The sequence below is a fragment of the Gallus gallus genome, chromosome 6, assembly GCF_016699485.2.
Source record: "Gallus gallus isolate bGalGal1 chromosome 6, bGalGal1.mat.broiler.GRCg7b, whole genome shotgun sequence".
In the NCBI taxonomy this organism is placed as follows: Eukaryota; Metazoa; Chordata; class Aves; order Galliformes; family Phasianidae; genus Gallus; species Gallus gallus.
The window spans coordinates 12,869,400-12,896,955 of record NC_052537.1 but is presented as its reverse complement, the minus strand read 5'-3'; the positions used below and the strand labels follow the sequence as shown (position 1 = coordinate 12,896,955).

The 27,556-nt window shown below is 38.5% G+C and overlaps 1 long non-coding RNA gene across 1 annotated transcript in view; it reads left to right on the top strand.

The window, feature by feature from the left end:
- Positions 1-447: 447 nt before the first annotated feature.
- Positions 448-27,556, top strand: part of LOC121111123 — a 43,235-nt gene continuing 16,126 nt past the window's right edge. Inside the window, exons 1-7 of the long non-coding RNA XR_006939604.1 lie at positions 448-506; positions 875-998; positions 1,128-1,222; positions 1,582-1,750; positions 4,603-4,646; positions 6,650-6,751; positions 7,162-15,173. This is a non-coding gene — a long non-coding RNA (uncharacterized LOC121111123). The remainder of the gene's footprint in view (positions 507-874; positions 999-1,127; positions 1,223-1,581; positions 1,751-4,602; positions 4,647-6,649; positions 6,752-7,161; positions 15,174-27,556) is intronic.

The following is a 27,556-nucleotide window of genomic DNA, read 5'->3' as shown; positions in this document are numbered from 1 at the left end:
TGCTGTGGAAATAGTGATTGCCTTAGATCAGCTTGGCTCTGGGAGTAGTGTTTTGTCCATAGCCTATGAGCCTGGTGGCACCGCAGTTATGTTACAGACTGTCACTGCCTCCTTCTTTAATGCCACACTCTCACTGGTTTCTTCTCAGTGCCTTCTTTACGTACTCAGCTCTATTGGAAATTTTGCTTTTTCTGTGTTATCCCAGATTTCCATGAGGTTGGGTAACAGAACAAAGGTTTAGTTTTTTCACTGGAGTGTACGCATATCATTCACTGTGACTTCTGGGGCTGTGGTGATTCTAGATTGGGCATTTCTCGTGTTTAGCCCTACCCCTGTTCCAGGAAAGCTTGTTTCCTGGTTACTTTGAGTTGACGCAGTATTTATATCGGAATCGGAAAGTCTCCAAGGAGGTTTCAGGCACTTCTTTACGTAGAACAAATGAACTGCAGACGCTTGAAGACAAGAGATTTTGCTTTCATGTTCTAGAATGTGGTTCTTTGTTTCAGGTAAGGTCTCTCTCTGCCTCAGTCAACCTAACTCACATACCTGTCAAATTTTCTGAGATGCACCAGAAAACGTCTTACCTACATCACCTGTCTCTCAGTTGTCTGATTCTGGCAATATCCGTGTACAGCTCTGAGCAGGCAGAAGCTGCTACCCAACGCCGTCTCATCAGGGGCCCAAAGTCATCAGCTTTTACTTCTGATGGTATATTGGGTCCTGCACCTGTTCTGACGTAGGGTTTTATGAGGACAATTATGTTGCTGCAGGCATAAATATGACTAAGCTGCTCTGGTATAGAACTTTATATATATACATTTATCAGTTATAGGTAAAAATAATTGTATTCTTCATTTTCTCTATACCACCCTAGGTGAGAAAGATGAAGCTATAGTGGAGATTACAGTAAAGAAGTATAAGTAATTAAGTTGTAAGGAAAAATATACCCCACTCTACTGATGTAAATTTGGAATATTTTGAGCAACACTGTTCTTCTGGTAAGTTTTGGGTTAGGATTATTCTGTTTTGTTTTGTTTTGTTGTTTCCTTGTGTATTTTTTGTTTGTTTGTTTATTTTGTTTTGCCTACTAACTTGAAATTTAATTTTTAATTCCTGCATGTATTTAGACACCTCTGCAAAGCCTTACAACGCACCTGCTAGAATGAAGCTGGCACCAAGCCGCACATACTGACATGACCCTTTCCCATTCACATTCAGCCAGGTGAGTAACTTTCCCCACATAAAGGGTTGAACAAGCCTGCTAGTGTCTGTCTTACACTCAGCTGTTAATTTGAAGGTGTTAACATGCACCATCTGGTCCTGCAAGGATGGGATTAGTCAAGCATATCATTACCACTAATAACTTGTTGAATGAAAAGTAAAAATGAAAGTTGAGGAAATCTGCTAGGGCGTAACTGCTCCAAAATTAACTTTCCAGCATTTCTATCTTATGGAATGTCCTATTTGCCAGGAAACATGAAGAACCAATGAACAGATGACGTATTTTTTGACAAAACAGTGTAGGGTTCTTTTTCCTGCTGTCGCTGTTGACTGCGCCTTGTTCTCTGCCCCTTGTCTCAGCCAGCCCGCAGGACAGGGTCGGCTGTGCAGCTGCAGAAGTCCTTTTCCAGCCAACGTGCCCACGTTGTGGCTTCTGCCACAGAACCACTGTCTCTGTGGAAAGAACAATCATCCTTGTTCATGCTTTTGGAGATGCTTCTTAAATATGTGTCAAAACCGAATTGCTCAGGTAAGTAAGGATATTGAGAAATTGAGGGAATATCTTGTTATAATCCTAATACTCACCTTAAAGATGATGACAATAAGTCTTTTGTGTTTTTACATTGAGGAAATTTAAATGAGAGATAGAAAACCTGATTTTCAACCTTTTTGTGATGGCTTCCCTCTATACTAATTATCTTCTTCATCTTGAGGGGGAACACCTTTCAGGAAGGTGGCTTTAACTTCCAAGCACCAATGACATACTGATGATGTTAAAGCGCTGCGGGTTCCTGCCATTGCCAAGTTCCAGCTTTCTTAATGGCACGGTTATGTATTGTATGGACAAAAAAAATGTTTCCCATCCTTCAGCCAAGATTTTAATATAGAAATGCTTTTGATATTTATAGTTTGCTTTTGTGCAATCACTGTTGTGTTTTGAATGAAGGAGAGGGTGGTGAGTGAGAGTTCAGTGGCTGCTAAATGGCCTCTGTTCATTCCTCCCCTTAAAAATAATGTTAGAAATGGATTTTTATATACTGTATTGAGAAATAGGGAACTGTTGAGCACAAATTACTCCCAAGTATGAAATGCCCATTCTGTTTCAGTAGTCAGAAAGTAGGGGTATGTGCTGTTGTCCCTCATTAACAAGAGCCAGAGGGGCTGCAGAGAAACTTAATGCTCTGGCTAATTGCTAGAGTAATGTCCTACATGCTACTCATTTTGCTTCTAGCATGAACATATGCATTCTGACTCTTTATATGAAAGCACAGCAAAGTGCAGATGACACACCTCCACACTGAGGCCCAGCACAGGAAGAGCTCATGCTTTTCAGCCAGATTCTTTCTAGGTCACCAGTGCCTTGAATGAAGATGTCAGTATCCTGCATCTGTTCTCGTATCTTGCCAGATGTCTCAAGGTGAGATAACAGGATTCATGCAGCTAAGGGAAAAAAAAATTATCTGTACTGTGTTTTTTTGTGAGTCAGCTAAAAAAATAAATAAATAAACCAGGCCTCACTTGGCAAACTGAATGCTGTGAAGAGGTTTCACTTGGCTTGGATTTACCCATATTTAGTAAAGAATTTAACAATATACTAGAAAGAATATCCTTTGTTTAACTTCTTTTAAACCTTTTCACTTGTTGATCTGAAAACACAAGTGTGCTGCAAATACTGCCAGAATTATGATTCTTTTAAAAATCTTTTGAGAAGAACTGACAATGACAGCTAATATCCTCAGTAAAATGTTGTGGTTTGGCTTTGATTTGTGGTTAACTGTGGCTAGAGTGGCAGCTGGAGGTACAATTTGCAGAAGTACTTCCAAAATTATGATTCATTTCCAGTTGTAGTTGGACAGATTGAACTGGATTCAGATTTGGTTTGATTCTCTCTTCTAAACTACCTGTATCTTGTACTGTGTCTTGCATTTCAAAGGTTCTCCTGTTCTCTCCGCCATCATAGTTATGTGGTTGTAATTCTTTTGTAAAGAAAGGCTCTAGAAGGCCAATAAATAAATAATTCATGGCATACCCCCTAAATATCTGCTTTCAGGATAGCTTGAAGGCTGTGTGTTAGCAGGAGGCTTAGGTTACATTGGGACATTTTTTAACTGACAGTCACACTTTTAAAATGAATAATTGTGTTTGATCATAATAGCAGCCAGTCTACAAGGACTCATAAATTCCACTGAGTTACCAGAGATATAGCTTAGTCTCCTTGGAATCCATAATGCATTTTTAATCGGACTATTATGGCTCCATGGTACCTGCATATTCCATTGAAAGTTTGAAAAACTTTCTATTATAATTCAATAGAAACCTAAAGGGTCATATATCCTTCTTAGGTTACTTGAGCTTATTTTCTTGGCTTGTGGTAACTCCCAAAGACTGGAGAAAAGGCTTCCCTTTTTTGACCTGCTTGTTCAGTCATTTGTTTTCCCTCATTTAACTTTCCCTTATCAGTTAACTCTTCGTTCCCTCTCTTGATCTGTAACAATTTGAGTGCTTGTTGTTTTGAAAGCGTTTTGGGGGAAGTAACACTCCAACCAACACTCCAACTTGGTGGATAACGCATAAAGTTGTATCTGCTCTAGCAAGTACTGTGGCTATTTCTAAAGGAAGGTCAATGGGTCTGATATCCACAGTATTCATTTCAGGGATTTTATTCTTCAGGATGAATCTAGTTTAGCTAGCTGGATTGAATGCCCTGTAGTAGTAAGAACACCTTTCAGCCTAGCCCAGTGATTAGGGCATGATGTGTGTGCTCTGACATGTGAACAAAAACAAGGGAGAACAGTCACAAGATTTACAATGGGAATATTAAAAAAATTTTTTTTAAATGATAAAATCCAACTCTTCTCTAGGTGCACCTACCTGGGAGCAGTGCATGGTCTAAACTGCTCCTGTGGCTAGCTCTGTAGCAAAGGTGCAGTATATCTCTATTTCCTCTGAGATGGTCTTAGGACTCACAGCAAATTCCTTTTGTTCCCCTCCCACCTATTCAGGATGGATTACAGCGGTGTCCTCTCTCAGCTTTTTTTTTTTTTTTAATGCTTTTTTCCCTGTGGAAGTTGAAGGACAGCTATAAACTCAGCATTACTGTTAATAAGAGTTTCAAAATCACAAGCTGTCCCTCCTGTGATTTTGCAGAACATGGAATACTATATGAATCCTTGCCACACTGGCATTCCAGCAGTCACAAAGCATTTCTGTGTACAGCTTGTCTTTGCTCATACTTTTGTGCTTCCTCCACTATGTAGTTTATTTATCCCTTCTGCAAGGCCTCTGAAAGGATCATCCATGCTATGAATAATGGCCCAACTTCATCCTGATAATCACTTATTTGCTTGGAATGGAATTAAAACTATGCATTATTTGACACAGGACACTGAACAGCCATCAAGTCAGGATGTTGTCAGTGATGTGGGGTAAGTTACAACTAACAAGGGCAGAAGAAAATGATCTTATGTTATTCTCTTCAGGTTCTAAAAATAATGTTTTTCTTTAATGACTCTCAGTTGAATGGTCCTCCAGAATTACTAACTATTTTAACAATATATAATAAAGGTGAGTGCAGCCACCAGAAAAGTGTTGTAAAACCAGCTGAGTAGGTATATAAGCTGAACAACTTGACCATGGGTAACCATGGCCCCATGGTAGGCAGAGCCAGCCAAAGCAGTGACCTAGAATTTTGTACTTGAGCCACTAAACCACATAGCAACAATTTGATGAGTGTCCTTTCACAATGGAGATGCTGGAAATACATTATCTCCCTGGGAGAAAATGTTCTACATTTGGGATGCAGAGTTCTACCCTGCCTTTTCCACTGAAACAAGAACAGTATGTATTTAAAAATAAATAAATAAATAAAATCTTAGATAGCTGGGCAGTTCTGATTTTTATTCTTTTGTTCCATTGAGTTTTGACTAAAATCTGGACACATGAGCAGTATTTCTCCTTTAGGTCATCGTACTGCTTGTCTCTGAGCTAGTTCCTGCCCCTTTCTCTGGGCTGCTGAAGATGGTGGTGCTCCCTGGGCTGGAAGGATGACATCTTCTGAACCATTTCCTCTGCCCTGTCTTTCAACACAAGTTTAAGGGGAACAGTTTCGTCTGTTTATTGGGATTTAAGAGTGGCTGTGTTTTGAGTGACAGGCACTACTGAGGATGTGTGAAAGCCTTTATTTGCATTTTACTTTTCTTTTTACACTGTTCAGGCAGTGTTGCCAAGTTGCACCTCTCTTAAGTGTGAGAAAGAACAGCACTGCAAAGCAGTGACTTTAAAGAGCCTGGCTGCCTTTTGGCACCTGGCCACTGGAGATGGAATGTGTTTAAAACCTTAAGCCCCCTCCAGCTGTCTGTGGTATACTTGTGGAAAACAACAATAATGCTTCTCCTATTCTTCCTAGGGCCAACTACGTCTGTTACAGTCAAGTAACCAAACAGAACAATCTAGCACTGATATCCCTTCAAGCTAAACAGGGCACCATGGGAAGGGAAAGGAAACCAAAATGTTGGGCTGTGGCTCAGCTTTGCTTGGCCACGCATGTACTTGTGGCTTCCCAGAGCCTGCCCAGGCCCTGCTGTTCCAGGGATAAGACAGTGATTTATTACAAGCTTTGTACTTTAAACAGTTTTTCATTTACAGTTCTGCTCTTACTGTCCAACTTGCAGCGATGAAGGTACAGGCTACATATGAGGGGAGTATTGTTATTTCTGTGGGATATTATTTAAAATAAAATAAAAGTAAAGTAAAAAAAGAAAACCACCCCAGCTTGTGGTGAGAGCTCTGTTTGCAAACAATTTTCCTACATTTTACGTGGAACACCTCCAGCTCCCTCTTTTGCAGTGGTTGCTTGTGACACGTTCCCAGAACTAATAAGCCCCCCTTTTTTTTCCAACAAGAGGAAGGCTCTGGGCCTGCTATAATTGCTCCCAACTTCCTGACTCTACCTGGAGTTCTTCCATCTCCTGGAACATGCCCAGTGTCTGCTCTGCAAACCACAGTGTGCATAGTTTTGGTTGTTAAAAATATTAAAGATTTACTTTCTTAAATGTACCTGTATAACAGTTCAAGTGTTGACAGTTCCTACTAGTATATGAAGCAGATTTGTTTAATTTTGACTTTACGCTTAATGCCCGTTAAAATTTTAAAGATTTTATTTTACAAAGATTGATAAATCTTTTCTTTAATAACCTTAATTCTTGTGGGGTTTTTTTTTTTTCATAATAACATTTTAGGTATTTATAGCGCATTTCAGTACAAGACACCACTGAATGTACTTTTAATTCCTCCTTGTTCGTCTACTTCTCTTTGAATGAGTGTTGCTTTGTGTATTTGTTTGCCCTGGTAGATTTGGTATAAGTATTTCCAGATTTGTATTTGCAAGTGATTTTTACTATTTTTTTATTTTTCTTTTTTTTTTTTTTAGAACAATGGCAACTTTGAAATCCCAAGCGAAAAAAATGCTGTGTGGCTGAGAGGCTCGTATTAACTTTGTAGGGGGGCAGAACTCCCGGCTCTTTCTACAAGCGTAAGTGTGAGAAATGTGGACGTGTAGATTACAGCAGGTATGAGACCTGCTGCCCACAGGACACCGAGTGGGGCTGAGGCAGGCTTTGCGTGGTCTTGTGATGCTGAGGGCAGCTGTTGGTTTCAGTGAGCAGGAATGGCTCTGGGCAATTTGTCTCCCAGTTTCTTTCTCATAAAAGTAGCAGGTAGCTCTGAGAATGTAGCGTCTGGTTTCCACTACTTGCAGTCTGGATGTGAACCAGTGACCTGGCTCACAAGTTCAGAGGTATAAGCCCCATGAAACTTCTTTTACCTTTTAAAATGGCACAGACCAAAAGCAGAGAACACAAAGTTGAGTAAGTCATTGATTATATACTGTGCCACTGGAGCACTGGATTTGTTTCCTTTTCATATTTTCTCTTTTGCATTCAGCTGCTGCTGTGTTGCCATCAGCATCTTGATCAGCACAGGGACATCCTGGCCTGCTCAGCACAGCCACCGGGGCTGTGGGTGAAGACATGGTGTGAAGCTCTCTGCCAGGCTGGCTTTGCAGGGTGCGTGGTATTTTCCTGTCAGCTGGATGTGATTGTTTGCATGGAGCCTTTGCTGAGAAGCCTTGGGAGGGAGAGAACAGAACTGAAATGCACTTTTCATCAACTCTGCACATTCATATACATCTGTGTACTCAGAAAAATACCCAATGGTTTATGCTGCCAACAAAAACAGCTGTATATAATGAGTAGCCAGTCCTTCCTATATACTACCCCAATATACTGCTCCCACATGACCTACAGCATAAAAAATATTTGTAGAAAGGACTTGGCAAATAATTTTCAGAAGTTAATACATCTGAAAAAAGGTATGACAAAATTTAACAAAACAAAAATTGAAATTAATTATTGGATTTTACTTGAGGAATTCTCTCCTTCAGAAATTTAAGTTCACTGCTGTTCTATTTTCCAATCTTATATATCAATAGTATAATTCATAAATAGAGATTTGATTATTCTGGTATTCTTTTTTTATCATCTGTGGAAGAGTGGGTTTCATTTTTATGTTATTTCTAGTGTAGAAGGAATTTATATGTATGTCTCTGGCTGTATGTGTATGCTCACAGATAGTTATTTTCCTTATTTACATTTACAAGAGAACTCTTCACAATGTCTTTTGAAAGGCACTCAAATTCTATTATTGCCTGTTTTGTTAGCTTATTTATGTACTGAAATAGTTGAAGGAGGGAGCAGATTTTCTTTAAAGAGACCGTACTTCTTTGAACAGTTGGCACTTTCTCAGTGTTGCACTGTGCTGCCCTTAATAACTTCTCAATAGTTTCCCACTAAAATGTTTGTGATTATTATAAATGAATGATTTATTACAGGTTGCAGTTACTTACTATGGTCAGGTATTGCATGCAATATATCTTTAGTTGACTGAAGCAATGTATGCTGACACAAACTTTATCCAAGTACACATATCTGTCTGACCTTTTTATAACACAAATCAAGGTAACATTAGAAGCAAGATTCAGAGATTTAGGGAAAAAAAAAATAAGAAAGGAATGGTAAAAGGTGGTATGGATTATTTAAAACAAAATGGGTTATTTAAAACAAACAAACAAATATATCCTGCCAGCACGATGCTTCGAGGAGCATGATTAATTTTTTTCTCTAAAAAGTTGCGAAATAGTTTTGTCTGATTTGAAGCAGCATATTTAGAAATGCCTGGATTTTACCTTGTGCTTCAGGTACCTTCTGTACCTGACTTACGGATGAAGTGGGAATCACTCAACTTTACCCACTAGGAGTTATTGTAATTAGTCATTGACAATTTCTTTGTCCTCAGGCTTAAAAAATAGATATTGGGATGGTGCCTCCCACTCACTTACTTTGGCCAGTGGTTACTTAAGGCCCAGTGACTCTGTTTCTTGCTGTATGTGTGCTGTAAGTTAGTATCATGAAAGGGTCTTGATTATCTGTCAGCAGTTCATGCAGCTATTCCTTCTGAACCTTCAATCAACATAAAGCATGATCTAAGTATAATGGTTTGTGGTGAGTTTTTTGTTATATTTTGTTTTCAGTAATTTAGGATTAGGTCAGATTCTGTGAAAGATGATGTACAAATTAGACCAAAAAATCAGTTTCTAATTTTTGACAGGAAAAGACTACTTCACCACCGACAATTTTGTTTCATATTATTTTCACTTGACTATATCGTCCAATATCTGACACATCATATTGGATTTTCAGATTTAGCTCAAGTTAGCTCCACTTTGAGAATCTGTCCAAAGCTCCCTGCATTTGCTCTTAATCTCTAGGGATACTTTAGGGAATTCACGATTCAGATGGCTCTGTTCCTGACCTATTATTATTATTTGTGTATCTTGTTTTACCTTTTTGAAAATAGCCGTTGGCTAAAGCTTTTAGGCACATCCTTCAGTGCTAAAATAGCCTGAAGATTTCAAGCATTGCTAAATTGCATAGATGTTGAGATGAACAGGGATTAGTATAGTTCAGCCTTGACTGTATAGGTCGATGAAGATTATGTATTGGTAGAGTAACAAACCATAAATATACATCCTTTGGTCAAATCACAATGCAGCTTATGTAGACAACAACTCAGCAGTACTTTTTCCCATTAGTAAACCACTGACCTTAGCCTCACTCTTATGGTACCACCATTCTCCAGTGTGGTAACGTAATTCTAACTGGTACACAGCATCTATGCAGTACTGTGACTTTACCAAATGAATGTACAAGCATTTGTGTCTTGGAATTCTTGGCCACTCCGCTTTCTAAAAGTATCAATAACTTTATCTATGATAGCAGATAGACAATGAATATCTGTACTTAAGTAGTTGGACCAAAAAATGCTGCGTCTATTTCTATAAATCTCTAAAGTACACTGTTAAGTAGTTGCTACTATAGTGTAATCCTCTTGTAATTACCTGTAGTGCTTGCTGAAGGAATGCAAATTTTGCAGTTTATAAGCAAAATAAAAAACAGAGTGAGTACAGATCAATAGCTAAGATGTAGAGACCTGAATTCTGAAGTTGATGCCGTGTACTGATGCATGATCTCTCCCATACTGCTCCATGAAATATGCATCTATCTGGTTGCTGCTCTGCAGGATGTTTTAAGCATTATATGTCAGTAAAGCTTGTTGTTTGGAATGTGTTTCATATCAACAGCAGCTGTAATTTTGTTCATTTTTCAGCAGTAGTCAGGATTTAGGAACATTATCTCCTTTAGAGTTGGATAACAAATCCATAGGGAGAAGGCATTTTTACCTATCTCAGAAGATTGTTATATCTAGATTTATTACTGTCTGCAAAGAAATGTGAGATCTTGCAGGAGCATCCTCTAGAAATTTGAATTTTCAGAACATGTTTTGGCTATTTTTCCACTTCTGAATCAATGCCCAAACCTTTCTCCTTCTTTTGAGAGTCTGTTTTCATTGCTGCACCTGTCAATCTCTTTGTTTTCCCTCAAAATAATGTGATAAACTAAGAAATCTTAAACCTTTCAGTTGCTGAAGTATCTTCTTGGACATGAAACTTTGCAATGCCTGTTACTGCTTGGGTTAAGAAGAGGGGCATTGTTGCTTAGAGAGCTCCCATAAATACTGTGTTGAAGCATCTCATAAAGAAAAAATGCATACTGGGAAAAAATCAACAGTGATTCATTGATTTCTCAATACACTTCTGGACTGTCTGTTTTCAGCTTCTAAATGAATCAATATACAGTAAAGTTCCAATCATGAAGAATAGCTACTGGTATGCAGCAGCACATCTTGTGGTTATGACAAGGGATGGAAGTTGAATTGAGCTGTGTTCCTGTTGCTCATTAAGCCATGGACTCACTCCATGGTCTTAGGAAAGCCACTTTGCTTCTTTGGCTCCTCAATTCCTTCGTCCACCTTTTCTAGCTAAGACTGTGTGACCGAGTTATCAGGGACTGTCTTTTGTCTTGTGACCTTTTGTCCTGCAGTGCCCAACTGAATAGTCCACTGGACCCTTTGTATCTGTGTAGATCCCTCTTATTGTGTCCATTGCTGCTGTCCTCTATGGGAGTTTCTAAGATCAGAACACACCACATAGCTTAGTGTTGATGGGATGTATGTGGTCACCAGTCTCCTTCTTCCTGTAGCTATTTCAGTCTCTTGAGTTCAGCTTTTGATGAAAAGTAAGTTTATCAAGTGTCTTTGTAGTCTAAATTTTCCTCCTACATTGAGGCTAAATACAGCCTCAAACTAATTAGTTTAGATGTTTGGGTAGCTTAAGCCTAACCATTCCCCTGAGTACATCCCATTTTGAAATCAATTTCATATGCATAAAAGATGTGAAATGCTGTTGTGCATCACTAGTTATGTTGGTGGCAGTCCAACTGGATGGCACTGGGGTGAAATGGATCAGCTTTGTGGCACTGCTTTAGGTTAGAGTTGTGGGTGAGCTCTGGCTACACCATGTGGCTTTTGTAGTATCTGCTATAAATAAACAACGAGCAGAGACGATTTGTAGGTGGTATTAGACATCAGTTTTCCTGTAATTGGAATCCTGGAAATGTTTACAACAGTGCTGCAAACACTTATATTGAAGAATAGCCAGCTTTGCTGGAGAGTCTTCTCATCTGCAGTACATGCAGCAGATATTTCCCAGCTGGGTCATGGTTAGGAAAAAAATGTGACATAGAAGTAGGGTAGTATGTTCACTTTCACTATTACGTTGGTTGCAATATAGAGGAGCAGGAGGGAAAAACAAATTGCTTGGTGGAGTTATCAGGCAGATTAATTCCTTGGCTTGACCACTTTTGCTGAAGTGCTTTCGCAGTGTTTGAAAAGCTACAGTCTGTGGTGAATAAGTGAAAGGTCTTTGCAAAGAAGTAATCAAACAAAAAGCCCACAGTTGATCAGTTCTTGGTCACATTTCAAACAATCAAAAACACAGAGTGTAGGTTTTCATCTGATCTGGCAGTGCCTGGGTTTGCCCTGGCCAATCTCTCTGAAACAAACAGCAGAATCAAGGCCAGCAGTGATCAACAGGAAAACTACAACTTTTAAAGAAATAAAGAATCCTGTATATTATGTGTGGAGAGCACCGTTTGCCTTTTGGTAGACAAATGCATTGAGGGATTACTTTCACCTGTATACCACTGTACTGCCACTCATTTTGCTATTAAATTGCTTGGAGAAGAACTTTCAGGTGTGTGAATAGACTTCATGATGGAATCCTAGATATTTCCAAGCTCAGATACATATTTATTTACCAAGATTGGCAGTAGTATGTAGCTTTGTGCAGACACAGAGGACCTGGTGATCAAAACCTAGGTGTTGTGGTTTCTTGTGAGCATTTTCCAGCATGTTTTATTGATGTGCGTACTTTTCAATGTACTCAGTATTTTTCTTGGGAATAAACAGAAAACAAAAACAAACAAACAAACAAACAAAAACCTGCTATGAGTGTCAGTTGTCTACAAAAAGACATAACTAATTAGTTGACCACTCAGCCCCGGAACGTAATGCAGTTCCCCAGAGCTTGCATTTCAGTATTGTGCTCAAGCATTTCATTCTGTGCATTCACATATCTTCCCTTCTGCTGCTGCAAAGGTGCAACCTTATTAAAAATACACTTGATGCTCCTGGATACCTCAGTGGGATTTTGTGTAGAAGAGTGAGTCAAAACCTTCACCTCAAGTGCTGGGAGACAGGTCTACCTCTTCATAAAATTTAAAGCTGGCAGAGACAATGAAAATGTTTATTCCAACCAAGACTAGTACATAACGCACAGTTTCTTATGACCTTTCTAGTATCTTTGGCTAAGAAGTTCTTGATCTCAGAAAAACTCCAGCAGACATCGGGTATAAACCTTTTCCTTTGTAGTTGGTTCCAGCAGTTAGTCACCCTTTTCATTTGAAGTGGCCTCCACCACTACTTACCCATTTGTTTAGTTACAGTTTGTTTTGCTTTTCTGCAAGTAAGGAGGGTGAGTTGTTTTTGTTTTGTTTTGTTTTGCTGGCTTTTTTGTTTGTTTGATTGCTTTTAATTACACAGTTGTTGCTTTTTCTATGGAAAGAATAATAGAATTGATTTATATTTATGTAATTTTTAAACAGGTTTTTTCCCTCCAGAAATTCCGTTTTGTCAGCTGAAAAAGCAGAATGATTTTTTCAAACTATTAACAAGCTATAAAATACTGGCTTATGTTGCACTATTGAAATTTAGGCTCTTCTCACTGTCCTCCCTGGATTTTGGTAAAAGAGATGTTTTAGACAGAATAGCAAACTAGATGCTCTAAAGCTTCTTTTAGGAAGACGTTCTCAAGTTGCACTTAAACCTTTTCAATCATTTTTGTTCTTCATGATATAATCTTTGATTCTGCAGAATTTTTCATATACTTATTTCGTATGTATATGAAGAAAGAAGTAAAACAAAGCCTGCCTGGAAACATTCCAACAGAGAACTGCTATAAGATGTCTGTCCTGAGGCTCTAGGGTACAAATTACTGCTGCACACCCTAGAAGCACTAGGGGCAAGATGATTGCTATGGAAGGCCCTAATGGGACACTCGTCCAGATTTCCTAAACTGTCTGGCTGAACCAGGATTTTGGCTAGCCCTTCTAACTATTGGCTCTTAACAAATTACTTGAGGTAGTTTGTTGATTTGGTTATTTAACTGGTTGGGGCAGGAATACTGGAAAATGTAATGCAAGGGGAAGAACGACAGCACAGCTGTGCAAACAACACTAAGATGTTCCTCATGGCCCGTCCTCACTGATTAATATCCCCTCCTCTTCACAGTTAGGGAACGTAGTAAGTTGTACACGTATAATGTGCAGAAATATATATAGTTCTGATGTGGCTTATTGTGAGCATAATTTATTAAAGATAATTGAAGAGCACACTGAGGCTTGCTCTGTTACAGTCTTCAGGGTATCAGCAGTAGTTTGAGGGCCCAAGAGGATTTTAAACTATGATCAGCATGACACATGCCAGTAGGTGTATCTTAAACAGAAGAACTGCCATAGGGCTATTTTTAGTGTGGCTATCGGATGGCTTAGGATGGAAAATTGCAGAGCTCTATTTCAAAAGATTCTATGAAGCCAGAGAGGATGATCTCAAAATATAAGCAGTATTAAGACTGTAACAAGCGTGAATACATTGTCAGAAAGATGAAGGACAATTCTTGATAGTCATGCAGGAGTGGGAAAGGGGAAGGGGAAGATACTTTCCCCAGACTGTGGTAATACAGTTTTGTTTCAGAGTTTGTTTGTTTGTTTTCCTTATTGTTCACGGGGCTCAGTCCTAATACCTTCCTATTTACACCTGCACCATGTAATTCCCTCCAAGTTTAAAGCCTTTTCTGTACCAAGTTGGTATGTTACTGTTGCATAGAGTTCAAAGCTAGCAGCTGTATATTTTTATAATCATTTATACAGTTAATGGCAATCCTTGCACAGGATTATCTTCACTAACTGTGCAAATAAATGGATGCCATTTTATTCTTCTTGTCTTATGCATATTTTGATCAGTAAAACAGGTTACTACTACTAATGTATGTGTAAGGCAAAAAAAAAGTCAGTAGAAGGTGCATAAGATAACTGAGACATTCACTTGAAAAATAGCATTCATATACAATATACAAATGCATAGACACGTTGTGTAACTACACTGTATTACATGCTACTGAAGAAGTGTATGCTGAAGATTGTAATGGGAGAACTAACTATGCTTCAGAGCATGACATGTGGCTCCACGTTCTTAATTTTAGTAGTATCTAATCTCTCTGTGGCAGTAATGTCCCAGCTCGGTTTCCACAGTCAGGTGTAACTTCTTGTTAATGTGTGGGCTGACTACATGAGAGTAGGAAAAAACTAAAGAGGCTTATTTGAAATTCTTTCCCAAACTCATGTAAAAGCACATGTGAGGATTCTTGCTTAGAATTAAGAAAAATGTCAGGTAATTTGAGGGTAGAAATTAAGTACTCCCTTGATTCATCATTGCTGTGTAATTGGCTGTGTTTTCTAGAAAATGTTGTTGGTTTTCTGAGATTTTTCTTCCAGTCTTGGATGTGGAGAAAAAATATTGTTCCTTCTTATTTGAAGACATGGCCTTAATAACTGAGAGACTGCTTAAGTGTAGTTCTGCATAGAAGTTTAATAGCTCAGCTGCAATTCCTACAGTTTGCAGGCAGCAGTGTGGAAGGTTGCAGGCGGGTTAGGCTGTGGAGCATCTGAACTCTAGTTCATTATAAATATTATATTAGTCAGAGCATTAAGAGGGGTGAAAGGAATGCAACTTTTTTTCCTAGCTGAGTTCTCTCTGAAAATTGTACATTTTGAAAGATGGTAACGTGATCTCCATTTCCTGTCCAAAATCTTTTACTGTGCTTCCTTGCTGAAATCTCTGGCTCTTTCCTGTTTCTCAGTGTGCTGTGCACAGCGACTGTATTTGTAAGTTTGCCATTCCCTACCCTGAAGACTTTCTTGATTAAATGTTAGCACTTTTTTGTTGCCTAATTTTCTTCCCTCTCCTTTGGCAGCTTTCCTCAGCTCCTGGCAGTTTCAGTTCTTTGTCCAGGCTGTGCAGTAAGAGATATTCTCATTCTGGGTACATTTCTCAGAAAGGACAACTTTTGTTGCCTCTCACAGAAGCCTCATAGAAATGTGCACAATGTTTCCTTTTCAACCAGCAGCCTATGTAAATCTGTAGGACCCAAAGAAGGCTTCCTGCTATCGAACTGTAGCAGAGGTGAAATATCTCTTTCAGCTCAACCTTCCATTACATACCATATTCAGCAATTAATTACTGATTTATTGCTGCTACACTGAGGACTGTTGATATGTTTTTTGGGTTTTTTTTTGTTTTGTTTTGTTTTTCCAGATGCACTGTGCTGTGCTGCAGTCTTTAACGGCAGACATTAGATGACCTGATTAATGGAATTATGACAAATATAAAGTGCCTTTTGTACCTAACTAGTAGTAGGATCAGTACTGACATCAATTTAAATGATAATTTATTAAGGATAGGATTAGTAAGAGCTCACTTTAGGAGTGAAGTTAGAATGTTGCTCAAAATCTCACCCAGATCTCCCGTGACTTTTCTTCAGTTTGTCCTTATGTTGTTGCACTCCATTGGCCATTCAGTAATGGTTAAGGTTACATGCTTGGAATAAGGTTCTGAATTAGAGCTGATTTTTTTCAAAAAATAGATGTTACAAGTACTTACTACTGCCTTGCAGCTTTTAAGCTGCCTTAAAGACAGAAGTGCACCGCATCTACAATAGCAGCTGCTGTTTTCTCTTGTTCTAAGCATGCATTCTATAGTGATATATTCCTCTCACTGTGTGTATCCAGTTTCCAAGTGAGCTGCTGAAGACTTATCTCAAGGGGAGATCTGTCCTGCTTCCCTGGGCCTTTCTTGACTAGAAATCCAAGTGGATTTTGAACACAAACATCAGAAATTCTGTTGCAGGAATTCTTACCCCTCTAACGGGGTTGAAGTTTAGTTTGAATTTTAATATTATCCTATTAGATGCTAGCATCTAATATGAATATTAGGTGGCTCTAAAAAATAAATAGCATCTTCTTCCTTATGGACAAGATCAGTAAAGGTGAGTCATTCTGATAAATAACTTCTATCTAGTAACCTGGCTGCGCTACCAATGTCCTTTTTTCCTTTCCTTCCTTCTCGCAGATCAGTGAGACTCTCATTTGATACAGATGATAAGTAAATGGCCCTTAAACTTTCACTACTAGGACTGTAGAGCTTCAATTCATAAACTTCAAACAAATTTTAAAAGCCAACGATAAAATGATTTTGGAGTTGAACTCAGGATTAGAAGTAATAAATTCCAAATGCAAGGTATAACCATGAATGGGGAAATAGGTTAGTTTTTTGTTGTTGTTGTTGTTTGTTCTTTGCTTTTTGTATTTTAAAATTAGGGAGAGGTAAATCTGTTTTGGCAAGCAATGACTGAAGCGCAGAATTCAAGGCAAATGACTGCAAATACTTGAGGTACACAAACAGTGGTGAGTGAAGGGGGATAAACAAACAATGATACAATGGAGATTGACAGCTTGCAAAGGAAAGTTGAGCTGTTATGCTCTGCTGATACTGAACTGCATTAGGCTGCAAACTGGGAGATGGTAGAATTGCTTCTTCAGATGCATAATTAGCTTGGCCAGAGCACATGAAAATGTACAGTTGGGATCAGTCTTGCTTTGGCCTGGAATGTAACTAGCTGAATCCATGATTATTTTTTTCCTTGTTTCTAGAATCTATGATGTCACTCTTGTGAGAACATTTTATGATAGAAAAAATAGATAAAATTCTTCCTCTGATATTTCTGTAAGGTTCTGCAGGGATGGAAAGTCACTGTGCTGAGCTGTCAGAGTCCTGGAGAGTAAAACCTCCTTCTGCTATGCATCATAGGCAAGGGCAGGCCATGTGTGGGCTGAGATGGTAATTAGTTTTTATAGCATGTCTATCTGTGGGTCTTTTTACAATCTATTGCCAGAATATACTATTTTAAGAGGTGAGCATATGCCTGTTGAGGATTGATGTGAGATCACCAGCTAGGGTCTTGCACGCCACCAAACAGCTGTCAGGAGAGAACACTGGGCTCCAGTCCCACACTGAATTCCATGCAGGCAGCCCCTGCACCCCTGCTTGTGGATCCGCCCCTGCAGAGCTCGACGAGGGATTCAAGCAGGCATCAGGTTGTTCCCAGCAGCTGTTTTTCATTGTGTGTGAAGGGAGAGGGCCCATCTCTGAAGCAGGATATGGGCTGGTGACCTAATGGTGAAATATATTTTTTCCAGTGTCTTTGGAAATGCCAGAAAGAGACGATGGTGTTTCTGTATACTTGCTTAAATTTGCACTTTGAGTTAAACTCCCACATGTCAAGCTTGGAGAGTACTATCCTGAAGAACAATGCACTGCTTGCTGCTCTGCTTTGCCTACATCTTTGTCTCCCCATCACAGGAGCTGTGTACCTCCAGCACAGAGCATTCTCTGGGGTAAGAATAACACAGAATAGCCAAAAGAGGACAGAGCAGCCTTCACCCCAGTGCTACACAGCTGGGGCTCCTTGCCTGCTGCAACCCACTGGGCTGCAGCTCCTGTGAAAGACAGCTGCCTTCATCCCCTCCTGCTGTTCTGCCACATGTACTGCACAGAATTCCTCCTGAGAGTCTTGCGTGCTGTGGGATTCTGTAAGTTATTCAAAAACCCTGTTTTGTAACTCAGTTTCATGTGCAGAGAGCAGATATATTTCAAGATTGTGTCCTACACTAGGGAAAATTTAACAATTTCTTTGCCACCTTTAGAGTGCTCCGAAGTTACTGCCTGACCAGAGAGCAACAGAAATGTGTATGAGGGACTGAGAATCCCAGTTTCAGTGGTGATTTCAGGAGGTGTTTGGAGGAAGTGAGACCCCTACCAGGTCTTCAGCGTCTCTTATCAGGTGATAAAAGCCAGGTTGAAAATCTAGCCTGATCTCTACTGATTTCATAGACTGCCACCCAGCCCTTCAGATGAGTGTCTAAACTGCATCTCCTCTTGAGCAGATATTGAAAGCATGGAACTATGCATCTCCCAAACTTTGTCCTTTATGCTTGTCTTTATAGTTTCCATGCTCTTAGTCTTGTCCTCTCTTTAAGAAGATCCTCTCAAAACAAAGTATATTAAGAGAAGACTTCTGAAAACGTTAATTCTTTTGAAAACACTATTTCATCTGCAATATAGCAGAGAAACAGATTTATGGTAAATTGCTGGACGTGCTCAACTCTACGTAACTCAGAACTTCCAGAAAATTTATCTATAGGATTTTCTTGAACAAATGAAAACACGTTTTAACTAGGGAAATTAAGTAATTTCCTCCTTGCTGTGATACCACTTTATTAATTGCTCTGTATAAAATCTGGCTAGATATAAAGCTAAATAGGCTATCAGAATAATTTCAAATGAGACAATAGAAAATCAAATATTTTCCTGTGAGCTAAATTCAGTTTTGTTTTGACTTGGCTTTGTTTTCCCCTAAATAAACAGGGTGTGAACTCCAGCCAATTTTCCTTTTGATTTTAACTGCTACTCTGGAATCTCTTCCTAGGAGCTAACTAGTCAAAGGATACCTCCTGCTATAAGATATGCTTTGTATGTACTTGTTCGCTGAGGATGTAGGGTTTTTCATTTCTAGCCTTGTGATAACTAACACTGCTCACGTTATTTGTGAGAATTATTATTTTAGGACAGGTATCAGTGACTGGAGTGTTGTTTGTGTAGCAGTGGTATTGTTGTCCCTATGAACTGGGACTGCTGGGTCCCACACAGAGCTGACCTACAGCAGGACAAATTACCTGCTGAAGGAATTTATGCTACAAAAACGTAAAGGATGGATGATGTTTCTGAGTGATCAGGGCTTTGCGTGGGTTGAGGAGCAGCCAGCCACTTCGAGTGCAGGTGGAGCAGTGGAAAAGGAGAAGTGATGCCAGGTTTTAAAAACTGGTTCAGAAACTACTGCCTGAGTACCTCTGGGCATGTTAGAAATTATGTGTCTCCGCTGAGTCTCTGGTGACTTGTTGCTACAAACTCAGCAAGTGTTAGTGGAACTACTCTGACACTGAGAAAATCACCACAGCTGACCAGTGGCAAAAGACAAAATGGTGGCAGCAGTCACTGTATGCTGAGGAGGCTGTGAAGCTACTGAGGTATCAGGGGTGCTTGAGGGGGTTTCTGGGCCCTGCCATGCTGTGGGCATGGAGGTACCAGTCAGCAGGTGATTGGAAGAAGAGGCATTCGTGGAAATCTCCCTCCTAGGTCAGATCAACCACGGCCTCATAGGATGTGCAGCATCAGGATGAACTCTGTGAAGAAACAGCACTGAGTTGTAGTCATAGGTGACATCTACAGAGTTGAAAATCCAGTCTAACTCCTGAGGCGTCACTCTTTGAGTTCAGGACTTGATAGGAAGATGACAAAAGCTTCAGTCAAAACTGCTTCCATCCAATTTTATTCTGTTTAACTGTTGCTAAAGTACAGTAGAAAGCTGCTCAGAAGGTTTATGCATACAGCTTGTGTCTTTGAAAAAGCTTACTGTGTTGTCATGTGCAAAACAGGAAATGTGTAATGGTTCAAACCCGGGAGAAGCTGATCCAGGGCAAACTCTCCTGACCTCATGAAAAACACATCCATCTGAACCTCACAGTGAAATGCAAACATACAGGCTAACCACAGAAGTTAAGAAATATCCTTGCCTGCATTGTATTGCTTTAATGTGGAAAATTTTAACATGAGTAGCGGAGCAACAAGTAACACTGCCTGCAAGCTGATGCCACCATGAGACTGTCCTCGTGGTGATGGTAGTGCTTTTCTCAGAAGCAATATCCTACCCTAAGTTGCTTTCATTTTGCAGGTAAAGTTATACTACTAGATACTATTAGTAAACACAGAGAGTAAGAAAAATGTAAGTGCAAAGGAGAGTGGGGGGAATGGAGAGAGAGAGATGATGATGAAAGTTAACCTGAGCAGATCCTTGGTTATAACTGAGTAAATATTTTATCCAGAACAGACACCTTTGTCCAGAAGATGTCATATCTGGAAAATGCCAGATCTCCTCTGAAGGCAATCTGTGTAAACTTCCATGTGTCAGAATGAATATCAGGCATTCTTAAAGACAAGAAAGAATTCAAACTTATCCTGCACAGGTATAACAGTAGAGTCCAAATGATGGTCCTAGTGGTATCTGAGGTCACATGCTTTATGATAAAAGGCCCAACTTGTATTTCTCATTATATTAAAATTAAAGGTGGATTATACCACTTGAAACTCAGACAGCTATATTCTATTTTTCACATAACCTACCTGTTACAATTATTTCTTCTGAAAAGATGGGGAAATACGTTCAGAGTCAGAAACCACTTAAACTCTGGGAGTCCATAAACTACAAAGCCTACTGTGCAGAGATGTGCTAAATACTGTCAGACCAGTACTAATCTCTGTTTAAAGTTCTGGTTGTTGCAGTAGTGTGCGTTTTCACCTACTGATAAAAACAATATTACTTTAGGAGCCTTTCCGATAAATACAATGCTGAAGTTATTTGGTGCAACATAAACATTTAGCTCTGCAGTTTAGTCTGTAAACGTTTAAAAGGTTGGAATGTTTATCCAAAATGGCCAGACTTCCAAAAGTGCAAAACTGTTTGCAGTGCTAACAAGGAGTAGAAAATGATGAGGGTTACACATTTGAAAGAGAAGAAGACAAAATCTGTTTTCCATAAACTGTTATCTTCAGGTTTTATTTCACTTCTGAGCTTCCTTGGAAATGGTTTGCCTGCTTTGAGTTGATTTCAGAAAGAATTGGTGGGGATTAGGATTGCTCCTGGAATCTTAATGTAAACCCAGGTCCCAGTGAGAGGAGGGAAAGGGACTGATTCAGTAAATAATGCTTTTTCTGTAATGCTTTCTATAAATGCACGCTGATATGTCAAGATGAAAAAAATAAATAAATAAAGGCAGCAGAGGTTGAAGAGTTGCTTCACGAGCAATTAAGCTTAACTGCCATGAAAATGGTGTTTTCCTAACACAGAGATGTGGCTGTAACATCTTCTTTTGTACTTCTATGTTACGATACTGCTAGTAAGTCTCCACCCCTATATGCAAATAAACATGATTGTTTCTCAGTTTTTGGTTTGGTTACTTAATGTTTCCACAGGACTTTGCTAGCCCTGGTATACATTATAGTTGTAAAGGGTTTATTTGGTGTAGTAAGTAGAACTGTTACTTCTGCCTGCTTTTTGTTTGTTTTTTTTTTCCTCCCTTTGATGCACTTAGATGCTGAGTTCAACCTGATCTGTAACATGATTTGTATTACTGCCTGCTCTGCTGTTGAAATCCTCTGCTAAGCCAGAAGGGAGCTGACAACTTCATATAGGGGTTCAGCAGCACGGATGGTAATGGTCCAAGCAATGGTTCCAGAACACTAAATTTAATGTTTTCATAAGTCAAAAGACAGTTTGGTTCATGTTGTGGTGAAAGGGGAGTTGAAGGCAGGAGGATGGCTGATATTACTCCATCTTTTGATCTGCTAAATACTCTGCGGTGATTTTATTTTGCCAACCTTTTTCATTCTTGCTATTAGTGCAACATTAGTTGTGCAGGGGGCACAGTCATTACTGGAAGCCTCGGGATATTCACATCTACAAAAGTTTTGGTAGACAGTAGGAGGACTCCCTCTATTGGCAAATTGATGTGTAACTGTAAAGTAAGAATTATTTAAGCAACTGGATACTTGAATTATGTGAAGTCTCACAAATTTGATTGACAAAGTTGAGAATTAAATAAAACAGCCACAATCAGCAGCTGAACTGTAAATTTTGACATCTCCTATAACGCTGGTCTGTGTACATCTGAGTGTCACATACAATCTTCTCTCTCCAGTCTTTTTCTTCATTCCCTAATGTAGGTTTATATTAAAATTGAAGAATGATGAAATGCCAGTTGCTTATATTTTGGGGGTGTTTAATACTTAGACAGGTGAAATAGTACAACTAAAGGAAAAACAAAACGTTTTTCTCTTTTACCAGAAGAGGGCTCTGACTCACCGTGTCATGTATTTTAATAGGCTGGGGGTCAGAATCTTGACTGTTGTCACTGCTCTCTCGTTTCTCTGCTCTTTGAGCTCTGTTATCGTTTGAGTTAATTGCTTGATTCTTTTATTATTGTTGTTGTTATTTACACGGTAGCTACTAGAGCACTTCGTTCAGGTTTTGGTTTTTTTTTTTCATGTTACTTTTAAACAGGAAAATGAAAGTCCATTGTGGGCTGGGAGTGCAAAAAGGTTGAGGCTGACTGTAGCTATCTGAGTTGGAGAGAGAAAACTCCTTGGCAGCTGTAAGCCACCATCCTGCCTGTGTCCTGCACTCATAGCCCTGGTGGCCAAGAGAGCCCTAAGTGGAAGGGCTTTGCACAATGCAGTTGGGCTGTGCTGCTCCCTCGCCAGCAGGCAACTCTTGCTTTCTGTGCTTTGAAGGAAAGAAGCATCTACTGATTGAACCTAGTAGCTAATAGAGGATGCACGTTAGAAAAAGTCTAACTTTAGTACTGAATTTCTTTTCTTCCCTTTAAACAATTACTGCCTCGTCACTGTCAGTACTGAGAGCACAAAACTGATTTTTCTTTAGTTCCAGTTATATATCGTGTGCTGCAGCTCTCTGATGAGCTAGGCCATGGTTAGAGTGCTGACCTGAGGAGGATGAGACATCTACGAAAGGCAATCTTTCAGTACTTTCTTTTCTTACAAAAATATTTCGAGCAATCTAAGGTAAAAGATCCTCTGTACTAAAGATGGTTTGAATGACATGGTTTTGCCTGAATGTAGGAATGCATCCTTACTCACTGCTTGTGAATTTGTTATTACTCATACTTAACGTTAACCCAAAATATTTGTGTGAATAGGTCACATAATTGACATCTTAAGAATAAAAGGATGCTCACCAAGAATAGTCATGCTTTGGGGCTTATTGTGACTATTTATCTTCGCACAGAAGATTTTTCGGAGCTTGATTTTGGGAGGATATCTTCCCATGGGTAGGATTTCACCCGATATGGCTTCTAACATCTAATTTCTCATTCTCATCTACCATTTCTCTCTGATAATTGTTTTCCTTCAGAGTAGGAGATAATATATCTATGCGTCTAGAGATACTTATACAGATCTGACCTTTATGTTTTCTGATGAATGTTTAGAATTTAAATTGCTTGGCTGGTGGAATGCTTTGCCCCTTCCTCATGAGAACAGGTTTTCTCTGTTTGTGAGACCTATTATAAGTAATATATGGTCATATCCTAGCAGAAAATCTGATTTTGCTTTATTTGAACTAAAACTTAAAACATCATGTCCAGTGCTAACTGATTTCCAAAGCTGAACTGGTTACGTAAGAATAATAAATAACATCCTGCTCAGTATAAATAAAGGATAAATCTACCCAAACAAGATATAATTCATTTTGGTGATGCTTTCCAAAATAAGGCACATCAACCTCCTGTATCTGAATTTCATTGTTTTATAGCTGCTTTTATGGGAGAAGCACAGGAGGTAAGTACATGTTAGAGAGAGCTCAGAGCACAGATTCGGTTTCCTTATAGCAAGATGTTCATAATCTCTAGTAAAGGAATGTTCATATATTAGACATCTGCAACACTTAATCTCACTTCTAGGTTTCTTAACTTCATGTCTCTTTCTCCCATAATGCCTCTTGGCACAGTACGCACCTAATATTTGAACCAAACTGACTTAATATTTTTAGTGCTACCTGTGTACATGTGCATATATCTATAAATCCATGGATATATATAGATACATACAAATGGAAAAAAAAGTCTGAAGTTTTCTGGGATTTTTTAGTATTTTTCCGTTGCTATACTGAGAAATTATTTTGATAAGGACTGTCTCCTGTCATGTATTATATCAGGTTGAGTAGGCTATCAAATTTCAATATAGGAAATAACTCTGTAAGTGAAGAAATAGTGTGTATAATGATTTTTCTGCAGAGAATGAGATAATAGAATTTACTATACTGGGACGTATCATTCATAGAGTCCTGTGGCTTGTTCTGACAGAGGCAGTAGTGTAGACTGACAAGATGTGAACAGCATAGCAACATGCTTCAGTATATGAATACATGGCTGTATATGTATAAAACACAGCAAAAGGAGATTTTTTTTTCCTTTTTCTCTGTAGTGATGTAAGTAATGGTAAAACAGATTTTTTATTTTTATTTTTTATTTATTTATTGTAGGCCATGAAAAAGTATCAATCAAAATGCTTAATGGGTAATGCAGAATGGGTACGATGTTAATGCGCATATTCAAAACATGCATTCAGAGTCCTGTGATCAGATCCTGAAATATTTGAGGAACTTGATGGACTGTAGGTTTCTTAAATTATTTAAATTAGGGCTAATGCAAGTTTAAACTGTATCCTGGAAAGCAAATGGGAAGTCACTGCCAGACAGTAATATTTCTGCAATCTTTTTAATTCAATAATCAGACTGAACTGAGTAATCAGACATGGGAACCATGACAGAGAATCAATCAATAATGTCATAAGTACACCAGAAAAAGGAATCACCAGCTTAGTCTATATTATTCTGACCTGGTCACTCACAAAAAAAAGATTTAGTCTCAGATGCAATCAAGGATGTCACTAAATGCAGTCTCGTGAGCTTCAGTTGATCTTTGAAGGAATAAAATTTCTTGTCTGCGTAACTCTATTCTTTTATCACATGCAAATTTAGATCAATCAAGTATCTTCCATAATTTAGGGCTGACTTCTGGGAGCACGTGAGTTTTAAATACAGGTAGGTCCTCTATTTTTCTAATGAGGAAAAAACTGAGGATGTGCAATATACGGAATTAAACTTAGTTTGTGTTTTACTTTTCTCACATGCTTTTCCACATATTCTTACTATGAAATGGCTGTTGAAAGTATATTCAGTAAAGCAAAAGAAATATTACAGTGTTCTTTTTTTTTTTTAAAGGAAGTAACTCTACATCTAAGAATAGACTAAGCAGTCTATTTCATTCTATTTCATATCTGTTATCACACAGAAAAAATACCCAGGTGGCTGTGTGAAAACTCAGTGTATATTTTCGCAGAAATAATTTGGTTTGCATGTGAAAGCAATTCCTTTAAAACACATTCTTTTGTATGCTCTTTAGTGTATTAGTAAAAGGACACAATGCTGTCCAAATTTGAGCCATTGTGATAAAAACACAAACTGATTTCATTGTATTTGTTCTTTTGTTCTATTTTGTTGTTGTTGTTGTTTCTTCCCCCTTCCCCTCCCCTTCCCCCCCACCGCATACTCAAATCCTAATCACAAAACAGGTAAGCAGATCACTAACTGTACCAGAAAAGCAAAGAAGGACCAGTAAGAGGATGAAGCTATGGTGAACAGCCAATCTCAGCTTTTTAAGGATTCCATAAGGTAGTAATGTGAATCAGCAAAGAATTGTTAATATTCCTTCAGAAAATAAGTTTATCTCATAATTTCAGACTGTTTGTCCAGTCACACAATCACAGAATTGCATGGGTTGCATTAAAGAAATTCTTCCACATGTTGGTACAGAAGTTTTTATATTCCAGTTTTAGGCTACTGCTCCTTGTTCTACCACTACACACCGAGAAGTTCCTGGCCTCATCTATTTGCCTCCACCTCCCTTTAGATTTTTATTAATATTAAACAGTCCTCTAACAAGTTCACAGTCCAAAATTTTGGCAGAGTTCAGCTGGATCTCTATTTCTCTTTTTCAATTGTGTTTCTGGAAATCTTTCAGGATTAATTACTGATGATTCTCTGTAAGACAAATAAAAAGGAAATAAGTTAATAGCATATTTGAAGAAAAACAATTCTGATATTGTTTTCAAATTAAATGCATCAGTCCACCAATACTTACTTCAATTTGATTGTTCTAATTCCATGAGATTGCTTGTTTCTTTGTTGTGTTTTGTTTTGGTAACCTTCAGGACTGATAGATCATCTTTGAACTAAGACAGAAAGGTGGACAGAAACAAATTTATCCATTATTCTATTCAAATCACTAATGCTAAAAAATAAACATATGAGATATCTAGCCTTCAGTCCTTAGTCATTCACAAAAATCAAGCTTTAATATGAATAAAAGCTACAGAGCAGTACCTGAAGCCGAAGTGTTACTTTTAGACTGCATGAATCACAAAAACAAGAGGCTGTTTACCTTTGTCTCTAATATGTATGAGAAATGTTAAAATGACCAATCTTATTTACGGGTCATGTGTTGAATTATTTAGTAGTTATCACTCTCTTCCAATCAAGTTGAATGCTTCAGGTATGGCTTGAGGCGGCTGAACTTAGTTGTAAAATATTTGTGATATTTTCCTTCTAGAAAGTAAGGAGAAAAGAGGTTTACTGAACCGGAAAGTATCTATTGTATTTCTATTGCAGACATTTTTAGCTAAGCAGTGGAAATTGAGAAATGTTGGGCTTGCCTAGATGGGGGCTTGAAGTAGAGGTGCTTGCTGTTGGTCCCTGTGTTGTTCAAGAGCATGGTATTCACTTGGGATGGAGAATCAAGTCCTAACCTTCTCAGCCTTGCTCGGAGTAAAAAAATGTTTGGTGTCCCGATTCATGCAGCAAATATTCTCAGCTTCTAGTGTGTGTAGATACTTAAACATATATAAAATGTCTCTGCAAAAGTGAATATTTCAAAAATGCTTGAAGAATGTTGTTCTTTTTCTTCATAAATATGATTTGATTTGTATGTGGCAGTAAATTTGGCTCCTAAAAACTAAATGTTTCAGTGAATAATCCTTGATGGTTTTCTTTCTATGGGAATATGCCCAGCTATGTGTGAAATCCTAAGATTATGGCAAATTTTTGACCTGCAGTTGAAGATACTCCAAAATCATAAGTGACTTATGAACATTTTGGACTTCGGTGGAGTATACACAAAACAAGAGGATGTATAACTGAATGAGCATCTTTCACAGCAAGCTTTTTATTCAGGCTGCTTGTAAGAGAGGCCTTAAGTGGCCACTTAAGAGATAGGAGGAAAGTGGATTTGTAATGTAAGAACTACTACACACACAGTAATATTATTGAAAAAATTAACCTCCTCTGGGAATTTCTATTTTTTATGACTTTTTCTAAAAAGAATAATTTCCTTTTGTTTTCTAAGCAGAAAGCTTTCCTGATGTTACACATGCTGAAGTCATGAAAACTTCTAAAATTTTACTTTTAACTTGTACTTGCTAGTAATGAAAGTGATGCTGTATAAAGATGCATTTATTATTCTAA